General features: G+C 34.0%; 1 long non-coding RNA gene across 4 annotated transcripts; it reads left to right on the top strand.

The window, feature by feature from the left end:
* Positions 1 to 17,868: 17,868 nt before the first annotated feature.
* Positions 17,869 to 20,891, top strand: LOC140890893 (uncharacterized). 4 transcript variants are annotated; one of them, XR_012152355.1, is made up of 10 exons: positions 17,869 to 18,018; positions 18,130 to 18,250; positions 18,409 to 18,502; positions 18,671 to 18,781; positions 18,860 to 18,963; positions 19,513 to 19,647; positions 19,723 to 19,877; positions 19,965 to 20,006; positions 20,084 to 20,135; positions 20,583 to 20,891. It is a non-coding gene; the product is annotated as an uncharacterized lncRNA (long non-coding RNA). The 4 variants fall into 4 exon arrangements; XR_012152354.1 differs by having other exon boundaries at positions 18,671 to 18,963; positions 19,568 to 19,647; XR_012152352.1 differs by having other exon boundaries at positions 18,671 to 18,963.
* Positions 20,892 to 24,309: the final 3,418 nt, after the last annotated feature.

The raw sequence follows: 24,309 nt of genomic DNA, 5'->3' as shown, positions 1-24,309 counted from the left end.
ATGGTTTCTGTGCACATTGGTAAAATCGGTTTATCAATCGGAGTCACGATGAATTTTATATTAATTTCTGAACATGCGGGCTTTGCTTGTCGGGCTTGAACTTATGACTAATGGGCCCTAAGCTATTAGTGGCCTACATTATAAATAAGTTATTGCAGTACAGAAATTAGACACAACAGGCATAATTTTCGAAATTAACTAGGGTTTTGAGACCTAGTGGCCGCCGCCCCCCTCTCCCCTCTCTGCTCGAAAAACCCAGCCTGTGAATTTTGAATTTGCAGTCTGGTTTAACGGATCAAATTCGTTAATCTCTTCGTAGAAACTTCTGATAGATTTTCTAGTGCAATCTATCAGAGGGATTAAATATCCGTTCGTGGACCTGATTGAAGAACAGTTCGTCCATCAGTTCCAGGGATATACAACAAGAGCAGAGAAATCTGTTGGTGTCCATAATCTCGCTTCGAGATTGGAGGTAAAAATTTTATAATAGTTATTTAATTTTTACACACACAATTTAATCGTAAGGTTGATACCCATTATGGAATCGTTCCATATAAAATTTTTAAACTTCCGCTGCACCGGGTATCAATCCTAATTGATCTGATCGCCGAGTTCTCCAACAGAAATTTCAAATCACTGTTCCATTTTGAATTTAAGAGTTTCAATTTGCCACCTAAAGTTCTACAATACCATATACTTTCCTTATTTTAATAACTTTAAATCCTAGGTCACAACTTCAAGCAATAAAGATTAGTAAAACCAATAAAAAATTTATGTCGATCTCAACCATAAATTAAAATCTTTTTTCACAAGAGACTGTGCTTAATATCTACTTTCCGATTAAGCTTAACACATATAATATAGGACTCGAGCTCCTAAAAAATTCCCAAGTTCCCAAAATACTTAACAATCAAACATTCACTTTCCTGAACGCGATAGATTCAATAAAAGTGTTTTCTCAAAATTTTCATGAAGTGCAATTCAAAAATTTTCTACATCATTAGTTGTAGTCAAAGCTCCGCCAAGAATCATTGAAAGATATGCTTAAAAGTTTTAAATAAATAATTTATGCATAGAAGCTATATATTTAAAAAAATACATGCTTTCGAAAATTATATTTTCGTTGCTAAAACATTATCTTAAAATTTTTCTCACAAGTCAGCGCATGCCTCAAAAATATTTTTGCATGCAAACAAATAATTTCAGAAATCATTTTAGAAATGACAGATTTCAATGGAAGTTGTTGCCCTCAAAAGTTCTGAAAATTCTAAATCGACTCACTATACTTGCTTAAGTTTCTCAAATCATTTAACTCTCTTTCAAAAATTCTTAGGTCCGACCCTCTACCAAAACACCTCTACGACTCTCAAATTCTGACTCATACCCAAGAATCAAATTTCAGACCTTAAATTCGATAAAGATAGAAACTTAAATAGTTGATACATCGACTTTAGATAACCTACTGCAACTAGACTAACTGCATCCATTAATCATGTAGTAGCAACTTAAAGTAACAAAACTTAAATGTTCAGAAGCCACTAGAAAAATCCTTGACAACCCAAGGATTGGACAACAACAATTTCTTAGTGACAGCAGCCTAGCATAACCAATTTACAACTTCGTGTACTGCCCAAAGCAAGAACTCACTTTTCAAGTCATACCTATCACACTAGCATGCATCTTAAACACTAAGACAAGCCCTGGGCCACACTACCGAATCGAAACAAACCCAAAGACCCGAAAACCTTTAAATTCCACCAACACGTCCACCAGAATGTAGGGCAGATGAAGGAACACCAAATTGGCAGCAAAGAAATTCCTTGGCAGAAGCTTAAAATCTCAAGTTAAAATTAAAGGGTTTTGAACAAACTTACTATACAGCCCTAATCGATTGACAGCCAAGAAGCTCATTCAATAGAACTAAATCCCTTCTTGACGGCAAACTCCTCCTCTGATAGCAGTAAGTCTCGCTTTACAACTCCTCAACCAATCAAAACCTTCAGACAAATAAATTTTGACAGTAACTTATAAGAATATCTAGACAACAACTGAAAAGAAATATTTGTGGCAACAAAATCCTCACTTATTGACAACAAGAGCCCCCTACATACGTCAACCTTGCACCTAACTCCCGAATTCCATAGTAATAGTTCCAACAAGGACTAGAAAACCGCCAATCCTCCAATCCAGTTCCTACCAAACTAACTATATGATACTCACGAAGGTAAACAAGGAGAATTTTACAAAAATCCCATGCTTTCACCGCAACCTTGGCAGTAATACCGCAACTAATTATAGCAACCACTACACTAACTAAGTAATAATTCACCATGACCAATACATCACAAATATGGAAACTTCCAGAAACAATTACAGCAACATCCCAATTTATTTGACAGTGAGGATCCTCAAGAAACAACAAAGAAACATGATCGCAACCTAAATTGCCAACCATAATCCAAATCCCAAGATTTGGTTCCCTGCATCTACTACTCAAGCACGAAGCCAACCAAGTCTAACCCTTCCTAACACGCTAACCGACTCATATTATAACCCAATTCAGAAACAACATGACATCAATTTAAAGAATCCAAAAATAGTAACACATCTAGCTTAATCTAACGGCTTGCTTAACTCGACTTCTAGACTCTTTTCTACTCAAACCAATGCTTCTCCAACATTTTAGCTTACGTCTCAACTCACCACACTTAATTCCTTACTGCTCATAACTAGATCACTAATCCTCAAAAACTCAATAACACAGTCACAAGTTACAACCAACCAAACCAAATTCTCCATCGACTCAACTCTTAGACAAAATAAGCCACTCCTAACAGCCCATAACATAACTTGTAATATTCTCAACACAACAGCAACAACCATCAAAACAAGATTAAGAAAAATAAACAATTTCCATCGGCGTCAAACAATTCAAAAACGGGAATCAAAAAATCAAGAAATGTTAAACATAATTTAAAACTTGATCTTTCCATACACGCAAATCATCAATACCAAAGCTACGACCTCCTTATGTAGTACAAAAATGTAGAAACATGCATTTTTTAAATAGGTTTGAAGCTATCAATTAGAGCTATAACTGTATTCTAAACCCTTCACTTTGATTCAAACACGCAATATTTCTCAATTCAATGTTCACACAAAAATTGCAATGATACTTTAAGTCTATCCCAAGTCCTCGCACGAGTTTTGATTCATTAATTTAACTGACAAAACTTACGTCTATATATCTCTAAAAAAATTAGTCACTTAGTTAAATTCTACTAACATCCATTATAAGAAAATAACTTTCAATGATAACACCAAAATTAATATCTCATAATGCACAAGTTAATATTTTTCGACAAACTCCTACTTTCTCATTACGATTACTAACGCCACCTGGCGGTCCCAATAATTTCTACGCTTTGTCTAAGACTGGAAAGAATATTGATACACCAACTCCACTTAACTTGATGTCACATGTTTTTTTAAAAATATTTAAATAGTACAATTTATACTACTAAAAAAAATTAAACAAAAGCAAACACTGAACTACACATTTAAATAATTTAGATATCTAACTATGAAAATATATTTTTAAAACGGTGACATCAAAACATTTAAAGTAGAAATTCAAATACGGCTAACATATAAAATTTGTTTAAAACTTACAGACTTTGAGGTGAGATCCCCTGAGTTTCGGCAACTGACAGGAGGCACAACCCAAACCAGAACCGTGCTCTGATACCAACTGAAAAGACCCTAACCTCTACTAGATAATACTTAAATAAAAATAAATGCATATTTTAAAAAAATTTGACATGACCTATTTTCAAGTCTTAAAATCCACCAATATCAAACACAACCACCAAACAACCAATAAGACAGGTAATTGAAATGAGTAAAAGGCATGAAGGTAAAGGAAGAAGTTCGAATCCACATCCAACAAGGTAAAATAGTTAATTGGTTTACATGCCAAATAAAACAAATCGCAGGGAATACACATCCTGCTATCCAACTCTGAAAATAAACATAGTGTATGTAGTTCATTATTTCAAATACTCAAATGCGGAAAAAGAAATGCCATGGTCGAGGATCGGCACTGCCAGTGCCATCAGCACAGGGAGTCCTCCCCCTCGGTACCTAAGACATCCTCACCTGCACCAAGCAAAGGTAGTGAGTTTCAAAGACCCAACAGGTATAAACCATGAAGTAGCGAAGGTTTAAAAATGCATGCACGATACTTAAAATACTAGTATTTATAATACCTTGAAACTTACTCGAAAAAAGTCTTAATGATAAAAGAAAATGAGACTTAGAACTTTAAAAAAGGTCGCATGCACTGAACTCACGCATTACAAAAAAACTCACGCTTTAAACTTCAACTCAACTCAAGACTTTAAACATAACTTTCATAAACTTTAACTTTAAACTTTCCTCTGTGAACTTAGATCCTCGATTGTGACCTTCTTTGTTTTGATCAAAAAATGGCTACAGTACTATGCCTGCAAGGAAGCCATGATTTCTCCCGGCCCCACATTGACCCTCTATGGTAAAGAAATCAAGATTTCTCTCGGACCCTCGTTACACGTCTGGGTGGAAAGAAAACCAAGATTTCTCCCGGCCCCTCCTTACACTTCTGGGTGGTAAGGAAACCAAGATTTCTCCCGGCCCCTCCTTACACGTCCGGTGGTAAGGAAACCAATATTACTCTCGGCCCCTCCTTACACGTCTAAAGTCACAATCAACTTTCCTCATTTAAAACTTTTACTTTAACTCGAACTCAAATTTTTATTTGAATCGAAAACACAAATGTATTTTCTCAACTTGTTTAAAACTTAACTCAACTCAAATGGTGGAAGCAACACACTCGAATATACAACTTTAGGTAATGAATACATACTTTAAAACAAGAAATAATGATGATTAACTGGTTGCCCCTAGGATAAACTATCCAACCATGCTTCCCTTTTTCCTCAAACATGACTTACCTCGAGCTACCCAACCGAAAAACCCATAACTCAACCTTACCTTAACCGAATTAACTTCGACTTGAACCGACACCCTATACACACCTTAAAATATCCCAAGGATCAGTCCTTAACCTCCCATTCCAACTCGAGCAGCCCGAAAAAAATGGATTTCAGGAAGCAACTACGCTTCATTGAAATTCTGCACAACCACCTTAACTTAAGTCACCCTTAACCTATCCAAAACTTAACCGAATGTCTCCCAAATTGAACTGACATGTTCACCACATCCTAGAATTGAAATAAAACCAAGACAAACCCTGTCCAGACCTCTTAACCCAACCCAACAGAACCAAAATCTTGAGGCCAATCACAGGGACGACAAGATTATCTTAACCCCTTACGAACCCTTCACCGATCGGGTTTCCCATCTTCCAGCCTACAAAAACAACCCTATTAACTCCCATTAGACCACGATGAAACCTCGAGCCAAGCCCTAGCATCCGAATCTAGCTCGAGTCCCATTCTAGGCCGACTTACCTCAACCGGACCACTCCCAACACACGGCCACAACTTCATCCCACTACCCCTGCACCTCCAGCCCTTCATACCTTCCTAAACCTCATCCAAAACACCATTTGAACTCTCTTTCATCTAGCCTAGGCAGACCTTAACACCATTCAATCAAATTTTCAGAAAACGAGCCCAATCTTCACAAGCTAGCAAGCTGAATTTTCGAAATGCATAATGCCACTTCATGTATTGACTAATACACATAATATGGCTCATTTTAACATCAATAACACAATCATAACACAAAATTACACATGAAACAAACTGATTTTTGGAGAAAAATTCGAAATATGGGCATAACACATCCAAGTCTCAACTCCAACTGAACATATAACTCATTTTAGCATCATAAATCTCAATCTCGCAAAATAATTAGGAATTTCCGCCAGAATCCACCGTCACCTCAAGCCGGAACCGAAATCCACAGAACTCAAGAATTAAATATTAATTAGATTAAATAAGTAAGCAAAATAAAATTTTAAAGGAATTTAAAAAAACAATTAGATCTCAGAGGTTGAAATTATAAATATTTAAACAAAATTAGGCATTTAATTCAAATTATGGAATTCTTGACGTTACAATTCCTCAGAACTCAATAATTCTTTTAAATCAATACTTAAACATTTTGATGTCACAACGATATAATACACATTTAAAAAATAAACAAAATGATTAAAACAAATTAAATAAAATAGGTGAACATTTAAAAGTTAATTAAATAAATAAACAAGCGGAATTAAAAATCTTTATAACAAATTGGACAATCAAAAGCACTTAAATAAATAAAATAGACATTTAAAATTATTTAAATAACTATCCAATAAACTTAAGTCATCTTAAATAAATAAGCGGGACAGTTAAAATCATTTTAATAAGCAAGCTTAAACCTTTACAATCATTAAACAAATAAGTTGTATAATATAGATAAAAAAAGTTGTATAATAAAATCATTTAAATAAATAAACAAAAAAAATTAAAAGAATTAATTAAATCGTTAGTATAGTAAAATCATTAAATAAATAATTAACATTTTATTAAATCAAATATCAAATAAAGGATTTAAATCAATTAAACTTAAAAATAATAATCATAATATTTATTTAATTTTATGCATGCGACTTAGTAAATTGAATTTTAGGCGCTAAATCAACCATCTATTTTCAGTCATGTAGATACTTCAGTTAAGCTAATAATGTTTTCTTGACTTCGACTGATTGGTACAGTTAAGTAATCTCAGTTCAGTAGTTCAACTTCGTTTAGTTGAGTTGCTTAACTAAGTCTTTAATTTTTCCTTGAGATATTTTTTAAACACCAAAAATGATAAATTAATCTTCAACACTTAGTTCTACTTGTCTTTTAGGAAATGTGTTATGTAATTGTATGACTGATGTTATGTGTCAAGACTGATTATTGTATTTGATTGATGTATTCTCCCTTTTTGTCGAACAAAAATGATGCTCGCAGATAAAATAAGAGAACATTATTAACCCCCCATCCCCCACCCTTCCGGCGGTGTTTCCTCTTTTTAAAACAAAATAAAAAAAAGATAACATTATTAAAAATCATAGATAAAAATTACAGGATGACGACTGAAGGTGTAGATAAAAAAGAGAATAGTCATCTATCTTCGATGATGACTCCTTTGAGAGCTTGAGTCCTGATGGCTAGAACTAGAAGGGAAACCTCTTCCTTGAGTGCCCTGATGGCCACCTCTTGATTGATCATAGAGGGCATTGGAGTAGCAAGAAAGACTTTTTGGACTTAATTGGTGACTTCTTTTGATTTTGTTGGTTACTATAAAGAAATTATCAACCATGGAGATTTTGAGAGAGTGGACTTCTGTAGTGACCCGCTCCGAAATCACCTACTATTCAAACTTAAGCATGCAATAAATATCTTAAAGCTCAATAGTTCAATTGGTAACAAAAAAAAACTAAAACGATTCAACAAGCCAACCGGAGGAATGCAAATGGTACCAAAATCAACTTAAAATAACTTTTATACAACCTGATCGAAAGACAGTTCTAAAAATCCACAAACGAAAACTTGGTAGGGAAATAGTCCTAACACCACTGTAACTCAACAACCGCTATCTTCTGGTCCGTCCAACATAAAACCTGCCCCGTGGAATGTGGTGCCCAGAACCAAAAATTGAGGACGTGAGATAACAATGCTCAGTACGGAAGTATGAGCATACACATGCTATGAATGCTAAAGTAATTGAACGGATACCGAAAACCTATCATGGTATAAATTTAACACCTCTCAATCAAAGAAGTCATGGTATGTAGCACGCTAGACCATCGCATCAGGAGATGGCTCACGCCAGAATAGAAATGTGGATATAGGTGACCTGATCCCATAACACAAGGGGTCCAACCATCTACTCAAGGACTCGAGGTTGAGCGACCCCACTACAGGTTATGTCAAAGTACAGGCTCAACATGATAAATGAATGAAACATAATAATTGTGGCATAATATATGCACATAAGCCATGCCATATAAACCTACAAACATAGAACATGCATACTCAATCAGGATATCTCGGATAGTACGTCCGTACCTCAATACAAGCAACCTAGCAACACTGACACTCTAGTCCAAGCCTAAATGCAGATAATCACCATATTATTTACTGCTTACTAAAATCCTTAACTAGACTAATAGCTACTCACAAAAGCTAATCAGAGTCATTAATTCCAGAACTCCAATCCAAAGAAAAAGGGAAAGCACCAGTTCATCTTGAACCACTGAAGCTAACATCAGTGCAAACTTCTATAAATTTTTTTGTCACGATGGTGGACCGTCATTTTGAAAATATAATTTAATATTTCGATCGGTGGGAGAAATATAGAACGTTGTCCATTTTCAAGCATTCTAGAAGAAAAATTGCAGCAAAAATTTGGAAAATTGGAAGATCAACTTTTCTGTTGGGGAGAAAAAACTGTCATTTCACAATCCCTCCAAAAGAAGAGAGTTCATCAAGAAGCAACTAGGGGAAAGTCTGCTTCGACTGGTTATTCTAAAAAAGCAACAACACTTTGACAAAGAATCAAGGACAACCCATGATGATGTTGTTGTAATCTCTTAATTGGATATGGATGCACAACATATTTCCACGAAAGCTCACATGATGCATGACCAATTGTAGCTGCCCAAGATAAAAATGGGAGATCATCTAGAAGCTTTCAATGATGAGGCCAAGGTGATGCTCAAAGAGATCAAGGAAGGTCTATCTGATGAAGAAATTGAAGAATAAATAGTTTCTGAACAAGCCATGGAAGAATAAAACCAGTCAGAAGACAACGGTGCTCGTTGCAGTCCACCAATTTCCCCACCAGCTACTTTGGCAAAGCTTGTCCAATGTACTTTCTTCTACTAACCCTTTAGTTTTAGCTAATTCAACTATTGAAACAAGTGCACAAATTTCACCAGTTCAAACTGGTGAAATCATCATCACTGCTGCAAACATTTATTCAGTCATCACTGCAAAAATTGAGCAAGTCAACCAGGATGCTTCTCAAACATCTCTGCCAAAAGTTCATTTGACTTCTGTTGGGGAAGTAATGAAGTCCATGATGGATTTCTAGATCTCTAAGGATCAAACTGCTGATATAGATACTTATCAAGGATCACAACCCCATATCTCATCTCCTGAGACTACAAATGAAGAGATGACAACCCCAACTCCTCCCACCAATTGATAGTGTCGTTTTTACGTGTTTTACTACATCGTTATGCATTTTTTTGCATTATTATTTGTAGTTAGGATCATTTATGTTTCATTTATCTGTTGTTCATGCATTCGGTTCAATCCTTTGGTTTCATTGGAAAAATTGTAGGAATAATGAAGGACTTTGGTGTTTGGAGGCAGTCTACCAGCGCGCTCGAGTGTGAGAAGTGAATAAAAATTGTTCGGTACATAGAAATAGCGCGCTCGAGCGGGCACTTTATGCGCTCGAGCGAACCAGAGAAGAGAAACATAGTTGAAGTCAGAGCAGAAGCGCGCTCTAGCGGTCACTTTATGCGCTCGAGCACGCTCGCGAGGAATTTTTCCTTTTGGACAGCGTGAGGTCGCGCTTGAGTGGTCATTTTATGCGCTGAATCCTGACGTGATAAGGAAATTTCTACACATAATTCAAGGGCCAAAACAACAAGGATTGATGGGCTTTTGGACTCATATAAAACAGTAAAAACCTATAAAAGACTGAAGGGTGATTCACATCAGAGGGGAGAGCAGCAGTCAACAAGGGAGAAAATGAAGGAAGAACGTGTAGAGGGACAAGACGTGAGGAACAGAAGAAGGAACAAGAACCGCAAACACTAGTTTATCTTTCTTCCTTTTCCTATTCTCTTATTTGTTGGGATATAAGGGATCCTACCCCCAAATTATGTTTTAATTTCATTTTGAAGTTTGAATTTGGTTTTTATGCATTCTTGATTATATTATTGTGTTTATTGAATCTTTGGAGATTTATCAACTTCGAAGTGATTTTATATGTTATAATTGATACCGAAAGGAGATTTTATAACATGATAGAGTAAATAATCCATGGATCTACAACTTTCATAGACATATGAGGTTGGGTACATGTTGATAGTCATAGTCTAATAGGTCGAAAGCTAGAGGATTCCATGGTTCATTAATGCAATTGCAATTATTAAATAACACAAGGAAACTTGGTTATTGCATTTTGGAAATTAGATTAATATATCTCGATAGATTATATTGATAGATTAGGAAATTTCGTCAAAAGCATGACTTGTGAATTAAAATTCAATCATTAGAGAAGATTAAGGGGTAGGTTAACCGAGAACCTAACCATCGTTTATTTATTTTATGAACTTAATTTATTTATATTGCTTTTGTTTCATCTTTTTATTTTAATTTATTAATTTATTCTCTATATCGTTTTAATTAACTAAATAATTAAATTATACTTGAAGTAAATTTTTCATATACAAATCTATGTGGACGATACTCCTACTTAGTACACTATATTATAACTTGACTTGTGCATTTGCGATTTATTCAAGATTAATTGACATATATTTGTACTGATATTATGTGGTAGTAATTGCTCGATCAAGTTTTTGGTGCCATTGTCAGGCATTGAAATTGACAAATTTTACTTTTTTGTTATTTTCTTTAGTTAGATTTTTATTTATTTATTTTGTTTTATTCCTGCGTGATCTATCATTTTCTATTATATTTTGCAGGAATTCATCTTGTGCAATACTTCGAGATGTTCCATCATCAAGTATTCACAAATTTCACCCAACAACATGGAGAGTCATTCTACGCAGCATGGGATAGATTCAATAATTTAGCAAGCATCTTCCGGTATCAAGATTTTTCTAACTATTCTCTCCTTAAATTCTTTCTTGATGGTTTGGATACAGTGACAAGAAGATGGGTAATCAATGAAGCTTTGACAACCGGCAGTCCATTATTTTGCCGAGATGATGATAGAGTGATACACATGTTGGATGATATGACAGAATTTGACTACCACCAGTATTGGGATCTTTCACCACAGATTCGGAGCCACCAATACCCACAAGAAACTCATTACTCAGATTTTACAGACTAGCCATTCCTTCAAAATGAGGAGGTAAATTGTTCTCAATTGATCTTGCATCCACTAGATGAAATGGTGAGCAAGTATTTGGCATTGACTGAGGCAGCTGTAGAAGATCAGATCAATTATAGATGCCACCTTGTGGAGCAGATAGATAATATTAAGAGATCAATTTTACATAAGCTTCGAGCACATGAAGTGAAGAAAGATACTCAAACAGTGATCTTCCAAATTTGGTTCGATGATGATGAATCAGAGAAACAGGATTTGGAGTGCACATCAAATCATGCTAAATATTTAGAGGTTTTTGAGTCTTATATTCTCATTGAACCTCAATCAGAATATGTTCTGCAAGAAAGAGTGTATGATGGAAATATGTCTCCAAGTAAGTTGGAGGACGATGGTGTTCAAGAGGCTATCGATTTGAGCTCATCGATAGTATTGTCACACACACATCCCAAAGATTCTTCTCTTCCATCAACACCAGTTTTACAAAATTTTGTTCTCCGAGAGCCAATGGATATGTTCTCTTCCCATGTTTGCCAGCTGATATGAAGTGTTGTTGAGGTGACGAGCTTAAACTGTATACATCTAGCCAAGCTTGAGGGCATATGGAACAAAGACTCATTTGTGGTGTCATATGACACTTACTTTGGGCGTCAATCGGTCTTTGATGAGTGCTTCTGAGGGTCAAGTTGAAGATTGAAAATCAGGCGCTATTTGGGAGGCAACCCAAGCTTTTTACTTCATTTTATTTTGCTTATTTTATTTTATTTTTCACTAGTTTTTGTTTTGAATTGATTTGATCATGTTTAATCCCTTAATTTTTGGATTTTAAAGGTGAATATATGGGAATATTGATCGCCTAAGAAATTTGGAGCAGCAGCAAAATATGGATATACACCACCATGGTGAGAACGACGATTGTGCATGCATAAGTTCATGTCGAGTTCTTTGCATACTGAATTTGGATGAGAATATGGTAGCCTATGATGAAGATGAAAAATGACACATAATAGAGAATATGTGAAAAAGTTTACCCTTGAATTGAATTTGAAAACCTTGGATTGCATCGTGAATATCTTTATGCATAATAGTTCAACTAGTGAAGTGTACCGAGAGAGATGAAGTTTCGATTGCTTGACCATTGCACGACACTAGGAGTTTAGCGAACTCAAAATGTAATTCTGTGATTTCTTATTACACTCTAGTATCACACTCATGATCTCGGCATAATTTTTTGTTTACACTGTACTTGATCTACCACACAAAAATTTGAAATTTGAAGTACTCTCATCAAGCTATACAATGTTTCAACCCTTCGAGCTCACAAATAATAGATTGATCCATATATGCACGACGCAAAAACTATTTCTTGCAAAAAGAAATCCAACAAATGAGAATAAAGAGAAAGAAGGAGATGTAAGGTGAGGGGAGACCTTGGAGATAGGGATTGAAATCCTATTCCAACCAAATCCGAGGTTAGATATGGGGGGGGGGGGGAATGTATGGAGTTGAAGTAAGCAAGGTGTAGATTCCGGCGGTGCACAAAAAAAATCTTATGGGTCACTCATAATTATTGTTAATCTCCAACTTCCAACATTGGTACGTATTTATCCATTAGCTCATTCTTGAAAATTCCGAGGGATGTGTAATATTATATGTAACCAAGAGGAACGGGGTACATGAGAGGGAAATTTGCACCGATGTGTCAATTAGGTCATTTTGCATTCATGTAAATGGATTTTACTTGAGGTACATGACACTGGAGCAAATTCACACACACACATTCACGCTCAATCTAAAGGTATAGTATGAAAAGCATAAGGTTGTTTCTAATTGTTAGTAAATGTTCCTGAATACTTTGAGGCTCGAAAACTAGCCATGAGATCATCCGCATTTTGGTCTTTTATCATTCTTTGTTTTAGTTGTTTTCTTTTTGTAACCTATTTTGCTCAAAGGCGAGCAAAACGTTAGTATGGGGAGGTTGATAGGTATCATTTTTACGTGTTTTATTACATCGTTTTGCATTTGTTTTGCATGATTATGTGTAGTTAGGATCATTTATGTCTCATTTCTCTGTTGTTCATAAATTTGGTTCAATCCTCTGGTTTCATTGGATAAATTGTAGGAATAATGAAGGACTTTGGTGTTTGGAGGCAGACTACCAGCACGCTCGGTCGGTCACTTCATGCGCTCGAGCGTGAGAAGTGAAGAAAAAAATTTTGGGACAGAGAAGTAGCGTACTCAAGCGGGCACTTTATGCACTCGAGCGCGCCAGAGAAGAGAAACACAGTTGAAGTCAGAGCAGAAGCACGCTCGAGCGGTCACTTTATGTACTCGAGCACACTCGTGAAGAAATTTTCCTCTTGGACAGCGTGAGTTCGCGCTCGACCGGTCATTTTATGCGCTCGAGTCTGACGCGATAAGGAAATTTCTGCACATAATTCACGAGCCAAACAACAAGGATTGATGGTTTTATGGACTCATATAAAAGAGGTAAAACCTACAAAAGACTAAAGGGTGACTCAGATCAGAGGGGAGAGAAGCGGCCATCAAGGGAGAAAAGGAAGGAAGAACGTGAAGAGGGACGAGACGTGAGGAACACAAGAAGGAACAAGAATCGCAAATACTAGTTTATATTTTCTTCCTTTTCCTTTTCCTTTTCCTTTTCCTTTTCTCTTATTTGTTGGGATATAGGGGATCTTACCCCCAAATTTATGTTTTGATTTTTTTTTTGAAGATTGAATTTGATTTTTATGCATTCTTGATTATATTATTGTGTTTATTGAATCTTTGAAAATTGATCAACTTCAAAGTGATTTTATATGTTATAATTGATACCGAAAGGAGATTTTATAATATGATAGAGTAATATAATCAATGGATCTACAAATTATATAGACATATGAGGTTGGATACATGTTGATAGTCATAGTCCAATAGGTCGAAATCTAGAGGATTCCATGGTTCATTAATATAATTGCAATTGTTAAATAACACAAGGACACTTGGTTATTGCATTTTGGAAATTAGATTAATATATATCGACAGATTATATTGATAGATTAGGGAATTTCGTCAAAAGCATGACTTGAGAATTAAAATTCAATCATTAGAGAAGATTAAGGGGTAGGTTAACCGAGGTCCTAACCATCGTTTATTAATTTTATGAACTTAATTTATTATATTGCTTTTGTTTCATCTTTTTATTTTAATTTATTAATTTATTCTCTATATCGTTTTAATTAACTTAATAATTAAATTATACTTGAAGTAAATTTGTCATACATCAATCTCTGTGGACGATACTCGTACTTAGTACACTTTATTATTATTTGACTCGTGCACTTGCGATTTATTCGAGTTTAATTGACATATATTAGTACTAATTTTATGTGGTAGTAATTGCTCGATCACCAATCAAAAAGATGATCAGCATCTCTCTCCACCACACTCACCAGTTCTGAAAATGGGCAGTGACCCTTCTCCTACCATTATCACTTTCAAAACAACTGTTGGAGACAATAATGAACAGCCCACTTCTCCAAATAAAAATTTGGATCAGTCAGAGCTCCATCAACAAGATAACCAGTTGGCACTTTTCAAGTCCATTGAAGATCAATCTCGTCCATCCTACCCTACTACCTCCCAAATATATGAACACGCTTCCAAAGAGCACATTTTTTAACAGTTGTAAATCATCGGTCGATTGGTGAATGAGGCTGATAATAGAGCCTACGCTCGCTCATAGATAAAATCCGAGTTCATGTACATAGTTTCAAGGGACGCATCAAAGCTTCGTGATCACATTTCCACATTTTTGAAAGGCTTTGCTGTAGTAAGAGCTCATACTGCTGCAAATGTGGCTATCTGGCCAACTGTTTCAGATTGAGCAGCAGTTGGAGGCCCAAATCACCAGTCTGAAAACCAACTTGGGCAGTCAACTACATGAGATCAACCAGCATCTGCAAAGGGGTGATGTCAAAAAGGGGAAAAGGATTAGAGGAGGAAGGTTGAATAAGATAAGAAAAGAAAACAATAAGAAGGGAGACATGAATGAACCGATCCCGTGCCAGAATGAGAGGGATTCTGAGACTTTGTAGGTATGGAACTACATAGTTTAGGAGGGCTTAAAAAGATTTCATATGTACTACACATATCAAGAAGGTGCATCTTTTTTTCGGTAGTTCATCACATAAAAACTTCAAAGTTAAGCGTGCTTGACTTGGGGCAATTATAGAATGGGTGACCCCCTGGAAAGTTTTCCAGGGTGCGTGTGAGTGAGGACTTAAGCGCACTGAAAAGACTCGTCTTGATACAGTGGGTCGTTACAAATGGTATCAGAGCCAACCTATCTTAGTACGGTATGGTTCGGGGACAAACCAAGCAAAATCTGGTGAGCATGTGACGCTCGGGGCAGAGGAGGAGGGGAGTGATTGTCGGTGCCAAGAGGTTGCACGGACAATGAGCGGCTCCTGGTAGGCTTCTAGGAGGAGGGAGACATGAATGAACCGATCCCATGCCGGAATGAGAGGGATTCTGAGACTTTTTAGGTATGGGACTATATAGTTGAGGAGGGCTTAAAAAGATTTCATATGTACTACTCATATCAAGAAGGTGCATCTTTTTTTCTGTAGTTCATCACATACGAACTCCAAAGTTAAGCGTGCTTGACTTGGGGCAATTATAGGATGGGTGATCTCCTGGGAAGTTTTCCAGGGTGCGTGTGAGTGAGGACATAAGCACGCTAGAAATACTCGTCTTGATACAGTGGGTTGTTATTTCTAACACTTGTTACTTGTTCTTTTTTTAAGTACAATACTATCACAAAAACACTTGGACCGTTTCAGCCGCACATTACTTATGGTCCAACTATTTTTTAGGTTGAGGAAAACAGTTTTGTTTAGCTAACATGAACAAGACAAGCGGTTTGTATTGGAAAAAGTCTTTAATATATTTTAAGAGTGTGCCCCCCTCTACACACAGAAATGATCTCAACATCCTCCTTTATAGAGGGTTACTAATGTTATAATATTTATTATGTCTAGATAAAAAAGTTATCAGACTTTTGCCCCTCTCATGTTGAAATTATTTACAATTCAAGTCTATCACTATATGTCTTGAGGTAGAAAACAAAATAGGGTTGTTCTAGGTGTTGTTGAAGGAATCTATGGTATGACCATCAATTGAGATTAGGTGGTTATATTGTGAGGAGCAATCTGTAAAATCCGATGGATACAACCTGAAAGAATTTTGGTCTAAGATGTATGAGACTTAATTTATTTTACGAAAATATAATGAGCTAGAAAAAAAGTACAAGTAAAAGTAAATAAAAATAAAAAAACACGGGTAAAATTGGAATATCGGACTAAAATGGGACAACATTTAAAGATGAAGAACTATTTTAGGTAATTCAAAACAAAAGGGATTAAATAGGGAGGTTGGTGAAACAAGGACCAAATAAGGTATTATCCCAGCAACAGCCAAGAGGTATGCAAATACATGGTACTTTTAATGATGAAACTTAAGATGACAGAAGAAGGTGAACAAACAAATAACAAGTATGGTTCCTCCCAAACATATTTGAATACGAAGGATGTTCAGATGTTTTATTGTTGTTGAAGCTTTTGTTGCTTTGCTCCAAATATTATTGGTCCTTGGAATGAGCATGTGGTACATCCTAGAATGAGGGATAGCACGAAGTTTACCCATGGTTTAAGGTATCAAATTTTTTTATGCATTTATGAAATAAAAGTTTTATCACGTGATAAATTCCAATTTTTTTAGGACTGTGTTGGAGCTATAGACGGTACACATATGTATGCATTCATACCAACAAATATCTTATCAAATATACTTTGTAATTTCTTGTTGTGTATTACATAATTTTATGTAAAAAGTTCAACTGGAAGATGGCATTATTCATAAGTTTGCATTCGAAGATTTACACGTGAAACAAGAAGGCGGAAAGAAATACTATACTGATAGAAATCAAATCAGATTGAAAGAAATTGACACATCAAATAGTGTCATCTTTCAATAGAATAATCTTTGAATTAATATAACAACTGAATTTGAAATACATCAATATGATCAAGTCATTAAAAAATGTGTTATTTGAATTATGTCTTTTTGCTTTCAATATTTTAATTGAGAATTAGTATGTTTTAAATTTTATATGTTTAGTGCAGTTATAAATAATTTTTTTTTCTTTGAACATTAAATGAAAATTTGTATGTTTAAACTTTTATATATTTGATTATGCACTAAATGGAAATATATATATATATATATATATATATATATATATATATTATATATATATATATATATATATATATAAAAGAAAATAAAAGATAACAAAATCTCTCAATCGCAAACAAGAAAAAAATGGGAAAAAATAATAAAATAGTTGTTCATGTTATAAATTTAATGAGAAAAAAGAGGAGAAGAGAATAGAGAAAAAAGTAAGTTCCGAGAATGACTCAGAACTATTTTAGCACTACTAAAAAAAATGCCTATGATGACACTTTTATGTTGACATTTTTTAAAAATTGTTGTTACAATAAGTTTATAATGACACTTGTAAAAAACTCTTAGTTAAAAAAATAAAATTACCTCTTAGATTATTTTTTATGACACTTTTAATAGATGTCACTTTTCAAATGGAGGGAACTCATTTATTTTAATAATTTGTTTTTCACAAATTTTAAGATATTGGTCTAAATCAAACGAGGAAAAGGAAGCCCAAAAATATCACTCTCATCCGACGAAGAACCACTGAACCGTCACAATGTTCCATTCTCCTTGCAATTCATCATCAGCCTTCATAAAAAATCCGCAGATTCACGCCCCTTTCAGATTCCGCACTAGAAGCCCGTTGAAAATGTTGTAGAATTGACTCTCAATTTTTGGTTTTCACTCATTTTTTGCTAGATCTCATCGCCATTTTACTCTTGATTTGTGTTCATTGAGGAATCTAATTAATCGCTCGATTAGGCGGAGGAACGGAGGGAACAATGTCGACGCTATTCCTATTGGGCAAAATTGGTAGGGTTCTGGTGTGGCGTGACTATTGTGTGATGTCTCCGTGGTGAAAGCCGAGCGTTTCTTCACTAAGGTCGTTGAGAAAGAGGTTTCACTTCTTTGTGTGTATTATGTGAATGTTGCTTGTCTATTTGATCGATTATTTTGTTTTTGAGTTTCATTTTTTTTCCTGGTTATTATTTGTGTTGTACCAATGATGTGGTTAATATTTACCTCTTTTATAACTTTCAGCATGATTGAGGTATGTGAGGCTGCAGGTTTAGCATTCAGTACACTGTACAAGGTATGCACAACAGTAAGATGACGGTCGCTTGATTGTTTTCGGGTGAGTACTGTTTTGAGTTCATTCTATATTTTCTCGATGCTTTAGAACCATTTTAGCATATGATTCCAACCTGGTTGCCCCGAAGTAAGAAGATGGTCTCTTCATTGATTTCGAATTTTGTTGTTTGTATCACACTATTATTAATTTATAAATGTGTTCATGTTGCAGTTCGACACTTGAAGGGAATATTTGGTAGGAATTTGAATTTTGACTTTGTGTTTGCAATATTCTCAATCAGGGCATGCAACATACTTGCTATTTCACCGTTTTTAAGGCTTTGTAAGTTCCATCATATCCAATTTTTTGCTTATTACTAATTGACTTGTTGATTCTGCGCCAAATCGGTTTTTTTGCAAGCTCTTTGGCTATATGTGTATGGGTCATGAGTGTCTTGCCAACAAATCTCATCTGGATGATCGTGCGATCCATCTTCTCTTCAATGCGAATCTCCAGGAGAAGAGGTTAGTTTGCTTATTGTTGTTATATTGATCCTTATACCTGGTGAACTTGTATACTTGATTGTTATGTGCTTGATGCCTGCTGTTTAGTTGCATTTATATTTATCCCCTTTCTGTTGATATTCATTTTTTGGTTTCTATTTGTCTTACACTTTGTCGTAGGCATATTTTTGATTTTGAACCTTGAAACCTTTTTTGAATGATTTGTGCATACATCTTGGATTAAGTTTATTTTGGGTCTTCTCATGGGTAGGGTAGAAAGCTGGATTTATATTATATATTCTTGTAATGGAAAGTCGGATCCTGTTTTTTTTTTTTTTGGAATCCGAGTTAATTTTAATATGTTAACTGTTATTATTATCTTCCCGCTTTCCATTGGGAAAGCAAATTCGCTGAACTACAGAAATTTGTACTTTGATCTTCAGGTGTCAGTGACCCAACATATATATATATCATGCTGGTTTTATAGAACATTACTTTATGCCTTTACTTGAGGTTAAGGAATTTGCTTAAGCTCTTTGTTTAACAGTTATAGCTTGTGTGTTTTGTCAGATAGAATGACATAATAAAGTCATAGCTAGAAATGCTTAATTCTCTCAGTTGATAGTTGACTATCAGAGAAAAGTACGTGAAAGTTCCGATTCTGTAAATGACTCGAACGAACTTTCCCAGAAGTTAACAACAGAGGTGAACTTTTTTCTCTTTCTTGAAAACTAATATATATCATGCAATTGTAATTATGTGTTTTATATGGTTGGATAGGTCTCAATATTGAAGCATGAAAAGGAAATACCGCAGAACTCTGAGAAGAGAGCTTTTGATGAAGTTCGTAGTTTGTCAAAAAGGGTTCACCGTTTGTAGGTCTTCAATTCTAAATAAATAATCAGATGATACTTGCTAGGGTTCACCGTTTGCAGGTCTTCAATTTTAAACAAATAATCAGATGATACTTGCTTTAAATGTCGATTCTTCCTGTTATTTTAGATGTTTCTATCTTTGAATAGGCCAGTTTGAATACCATACAAAGTACCAAGGAAGCCCTTGAGGTAGAATGCCTTCCTTAAATTTATACTCTTTCTAATGAGTCCTTGCATGCTAATTGTTTAATTTTTCATGGATTAAGAGACCAGAAGTATTGAGAGGATGAAGCAGGAAGACTATGTAAAAAAATTGAGGTATTTTTCCCCTTGTTTCTCATCATACCTGAGTTCTAAATGAAACCAAAAAGTGACTCGTTTAAAAGGTCTGAATGTGTCCTGGTTCAGGTGAGTGATGACATAGCACATGCCTATCTCCAATGAGTGAAATTTTTGTTCGTGGTTTCTGATTGTCTCATTTATTTCTTTTCTTCTGGCTTTCTATGGACTGTACTGTTCTGTATTTGATTGGCTAAAGTATGCACTGAATTCTTGATTTTAAGATAGATTATTTCATATTAATTTTGTGCTTCAGTTGTTAAAGATTTCTGAGTATTAAGTATTTAGATGCCAATGGAACTTATATTGGTTCAGGACTATAGATCTTTAAGATGATATACCCAAGAAACAAAAAAACAAAGTTGTTTTGAGGAGCAAGGGAAACGGTGAAAACATGTATTCTGATTTATTTCTCCTGCTTTGCAGCTACGATGGGGTACTTGTGAATTCTCTGAAAACTGTCTACATTTTATATTGGTTGGAGTCTCAATTTATCAAAATTTCACGGAGATTAAGCCAAGCTTGTGGCCAAATTAATTTTATCATTGCATTTGTCCAGATGGTGAAGGATGTTTGAAGAACAATGTTGGCTTCTCTTTTTCTTATTAAGTCATTTGATTTTAGTGTACTTAGTTTTTTGATACATTTGAGAAGGTAGCTTGTAGATACATTATGAGCAAGCTTGTATGAATTCTATATCAAAACATTGGTTGTTATAATAGTTTTTTCGAATAAGTACTTTGATAAATTTCAATAATTTATGATTTTTCTTTTGAGTTGTTTTATATATTAAATTTGTGTTGTATTTAAAAAATATTAAAAGATTATAAATATCCTAAAAAATGGTAATGCGTTTATATTATTTGAAAAGATAACATTTATAAGTGTCATTAAAAATTTTATAATGCTTTATATTATATGAAAAGATGACTTTTATAAATGTCATAACAAATTTATGGTGACATTTTTTTTGTCATTATAACAATTATTCATGACATTGATGGTGTGACTATTTTTATGTTATAGTGACACTAGAGAATGTCATAAGGCTTTAAACGATATTACTATAGAGGACATTTTTACTTGATGTCACTATATCCAAAATGTCAGGATAAGTAATATGTCGTGACAATTTTAATTGTCATTAAAAGCATATTTTCTAGTAGTGTAGTCATAACTGAGAACTCCTATTATAGGGTATAATTACAAGATACAAATATTTAGATAGATAAGATTGAGATATCTATCTTAACCAAAATCTATATTGATAATCATCTATATTCAAAATCATATCATAACACTACCCCTTAGATGATTATTTTCGTTTGGCAAATGGTTGCTTGGGAACTTCATGGAGACTCAAATGTTTTCTCGTTAAAACCTTGTCAATAAAACTCAGTGAGATAAAACCTGAGCGAAGGAAAAAGAGTACAACAATTGATATTTCTTCTTGGATGTTTCTTGAAGACGGATGTGCCTCGTTTAAACCTTACTAGAGAAAACCTAATGGGATAAAAATCTAGTGAAGGAAAAAAAGTACGAAATCTTTTGCTTTTTGCTGGCTGCCTCATCAAAAATCTTGTTATGAAAGACCACTTAGGAAAAATCATAAACAAGTCATAAGAATTACTCCCTCTGTTGCAAGCATCAGTTGAAATCTTTAATTCATTGCCCGATATTGCATGCTAGTTTCTCAAAGTTTGATATCGTCAATGCAAATATGAAAAGATTCGCCACATTATCTTCAATTGATTCTTATATAAAGTACTTCGGGACTAAAGATCTTTTGACCATTTAAATGACCAAACAACATCATATCATGCTTATATTTCAAATACTTGACAACTTTAGTAAATTCATTGGAAGTACTAAGCCGATTGTATCACATGTGTCTCGATTATTATTATTTTTAATCCATTTATTGAATTATGTAGCTTTATAAAAAATATAGACATGGAGGTTGAATCTAATTTTATTTGACACTTAAAATCTTTCAAATATTTTTTGAATCATATAAATACTTAGTCAACACACTCATGACAATATAACTGGCTTCTCATAGTCAACTTCAAGTCTTTATGAAAAACTTCATGCTACAAGAGGGATTTACATTTTATGATATTCACATCTCTTTGTCTTACAAAAACTCATTGTTGTCATACTGATATTTCATAAGTATTCTTCAAGAATAACGTTATCTTTATTTTATTTGATCGATCCTTTTTCAAATCACTTCTTCTAGAGTTTTTGATCTTTTTGTTTCTTATATCTTTTTCTCTTAAGATACAATATCTTTGAACAAATTGATCGACCACGCTTCTGGCGTATTTCAGAGTTACTTGCAAGTGAGGTAGTCCTACAGGGACATTGATATCATAATTTTCAGATACCTAAACCTCTTCTAGGGTTTTACTATTATTTATGTCATGATCTCTTCAAGATGACCAACCTCCTTAATTTTGACATTTTAGTTATTTTTTCATTCTTTTGAGTAGGGGTTATTATTTTAGATTTAAAACCAATTAGAAACGAGAAAACAAAAATTGTTCAACTGGAACAATTACAATAGGTAATATATCTCATCTATAAACACATTACATCAAACAATGTATTTAAAAACTAAACTTTGAACATCAGGTTCATTTTATAGTTTAAAGACAATACATTCTCATTGATATACATTTAACTTCTACGTTCCTCCCCCTCAATGTTGGCAAACATTGTTTAGCTTAAATAACAATTGAGAAATCGCGTCATAAAAATCTCATTGTTATTGATTCGAAATACTGAATAATAAGAATCAAAGTATTTCCAACATGTCTTTAGTCTCTTTGTAGATTTTTTTGTAAGCATTTAACGCATAACCAATAAATTTTAACCCATAAAACTTGGCTCAAAGCCAAAAGTTAATAATAATTAGTTGGCATAATATTTACAATATTTGCTGCACGAAACATATCACATACCAAAATATGACGCATTATTTTCAAAATCAATGGTCTATTAGTTGATTGGAGGCATTTGATAATTAATCAACTAAACTATTTTTACTGATTGTATATCCTGGAAATTATTCTCAGTAAATATCTTCGCAAACATCAGGTAGCGAGTCGTGGACACACGTTTATAATTACTTTTCATTCCAGAAAATATAGGGATTCGGTCCCAATTGAACTATTGATAGCTATACTATTAATGCATAAGAATTCTTGAATTAATGTTAGAATCCTCTGGTTCTTTGGTTCAAAAATCATCTTATTTATCAATCCAAAAACTTCTGGTTAATTGATGATAATACTATTGTATACTATCAATAATTTATTATATGCGATGTCAAAACCAATCAAATATGGCAAACTGTGAAAGTATTTGTATCAATAAGTTTTACAGGTATCTAAACTTATAGTTTGCGATACCAAATTTAAGTTTATGACAAACTTTTATTTACAATATTAATAAACTTCAAGTTTACAATATCAGTAAATTACAATGCCAATAAAGTCTTGGTTTATTGTGATATCTATTTTATATAAAGTTATTGTTTTTTCTTCAAAAAGATTCATATTAACTCTTCTAGAGTACTAGAGCTCTTCTAGAGAAATTTTGTAATAACATACTATATTGAATGAATATTGTCATTGGATTCCAAAAACCCAAATACTATCAAACACATCATTTTTCATTGATAACCAAATGATCTTCTGGATCTTCAATACATCTATGTTAAGTTACTTTGAAAATATAATTTGGTATTAATCAATTTCCTCCACAAATTATGTATCATGTTTGATACAGATCCTTTTAACGTACATCATGTACGATTTAGCAACTTCTTATGCCACACACGTCGAATATAAATATCGACTCATTTAAGTCCTTAGATCTTAATTCACTGCAGGTGAATTAGTATTTCTTTGAAATGACAAAACCTTAATGATCTTCTGAATCATTTAATAAATCCATTTAGGTTAGGATGGAAATATTATTTTACGTATGTACCAATTGCCCCACAAATTTATTTCATTGAAAGCTGTAAAATCTTTTAAGTACTTCAGGTACGTTATTCTGTAAATAAAGATATGAGAAATCAATTTACATCTAGTACAATATTTGATTATGATATTTTTATTATTTATCGTACTGCATGTATGAA

The sequence above is a fragment of the Henckelia pumila genome, chromosome 3 (genome assembly GCF_033568475.1).
Source record: "Henckelia pumila isolate YLH828 chromosome 3, ASM3356847v2, whole genome shotgun sequence".
NCBI classification, from domain to species: domain Eukaryota; kingdom Viridiplantae; phylum Streptophyta; class Magnoliopsida; order Lamiales; family Gesneriaceae; genus Henckelia; species Henckelia pumila.
Note: the sequence above shows the minus strand (reverse complement) of the source record. Positions and strands in the feature narration are given on the sequence as shown.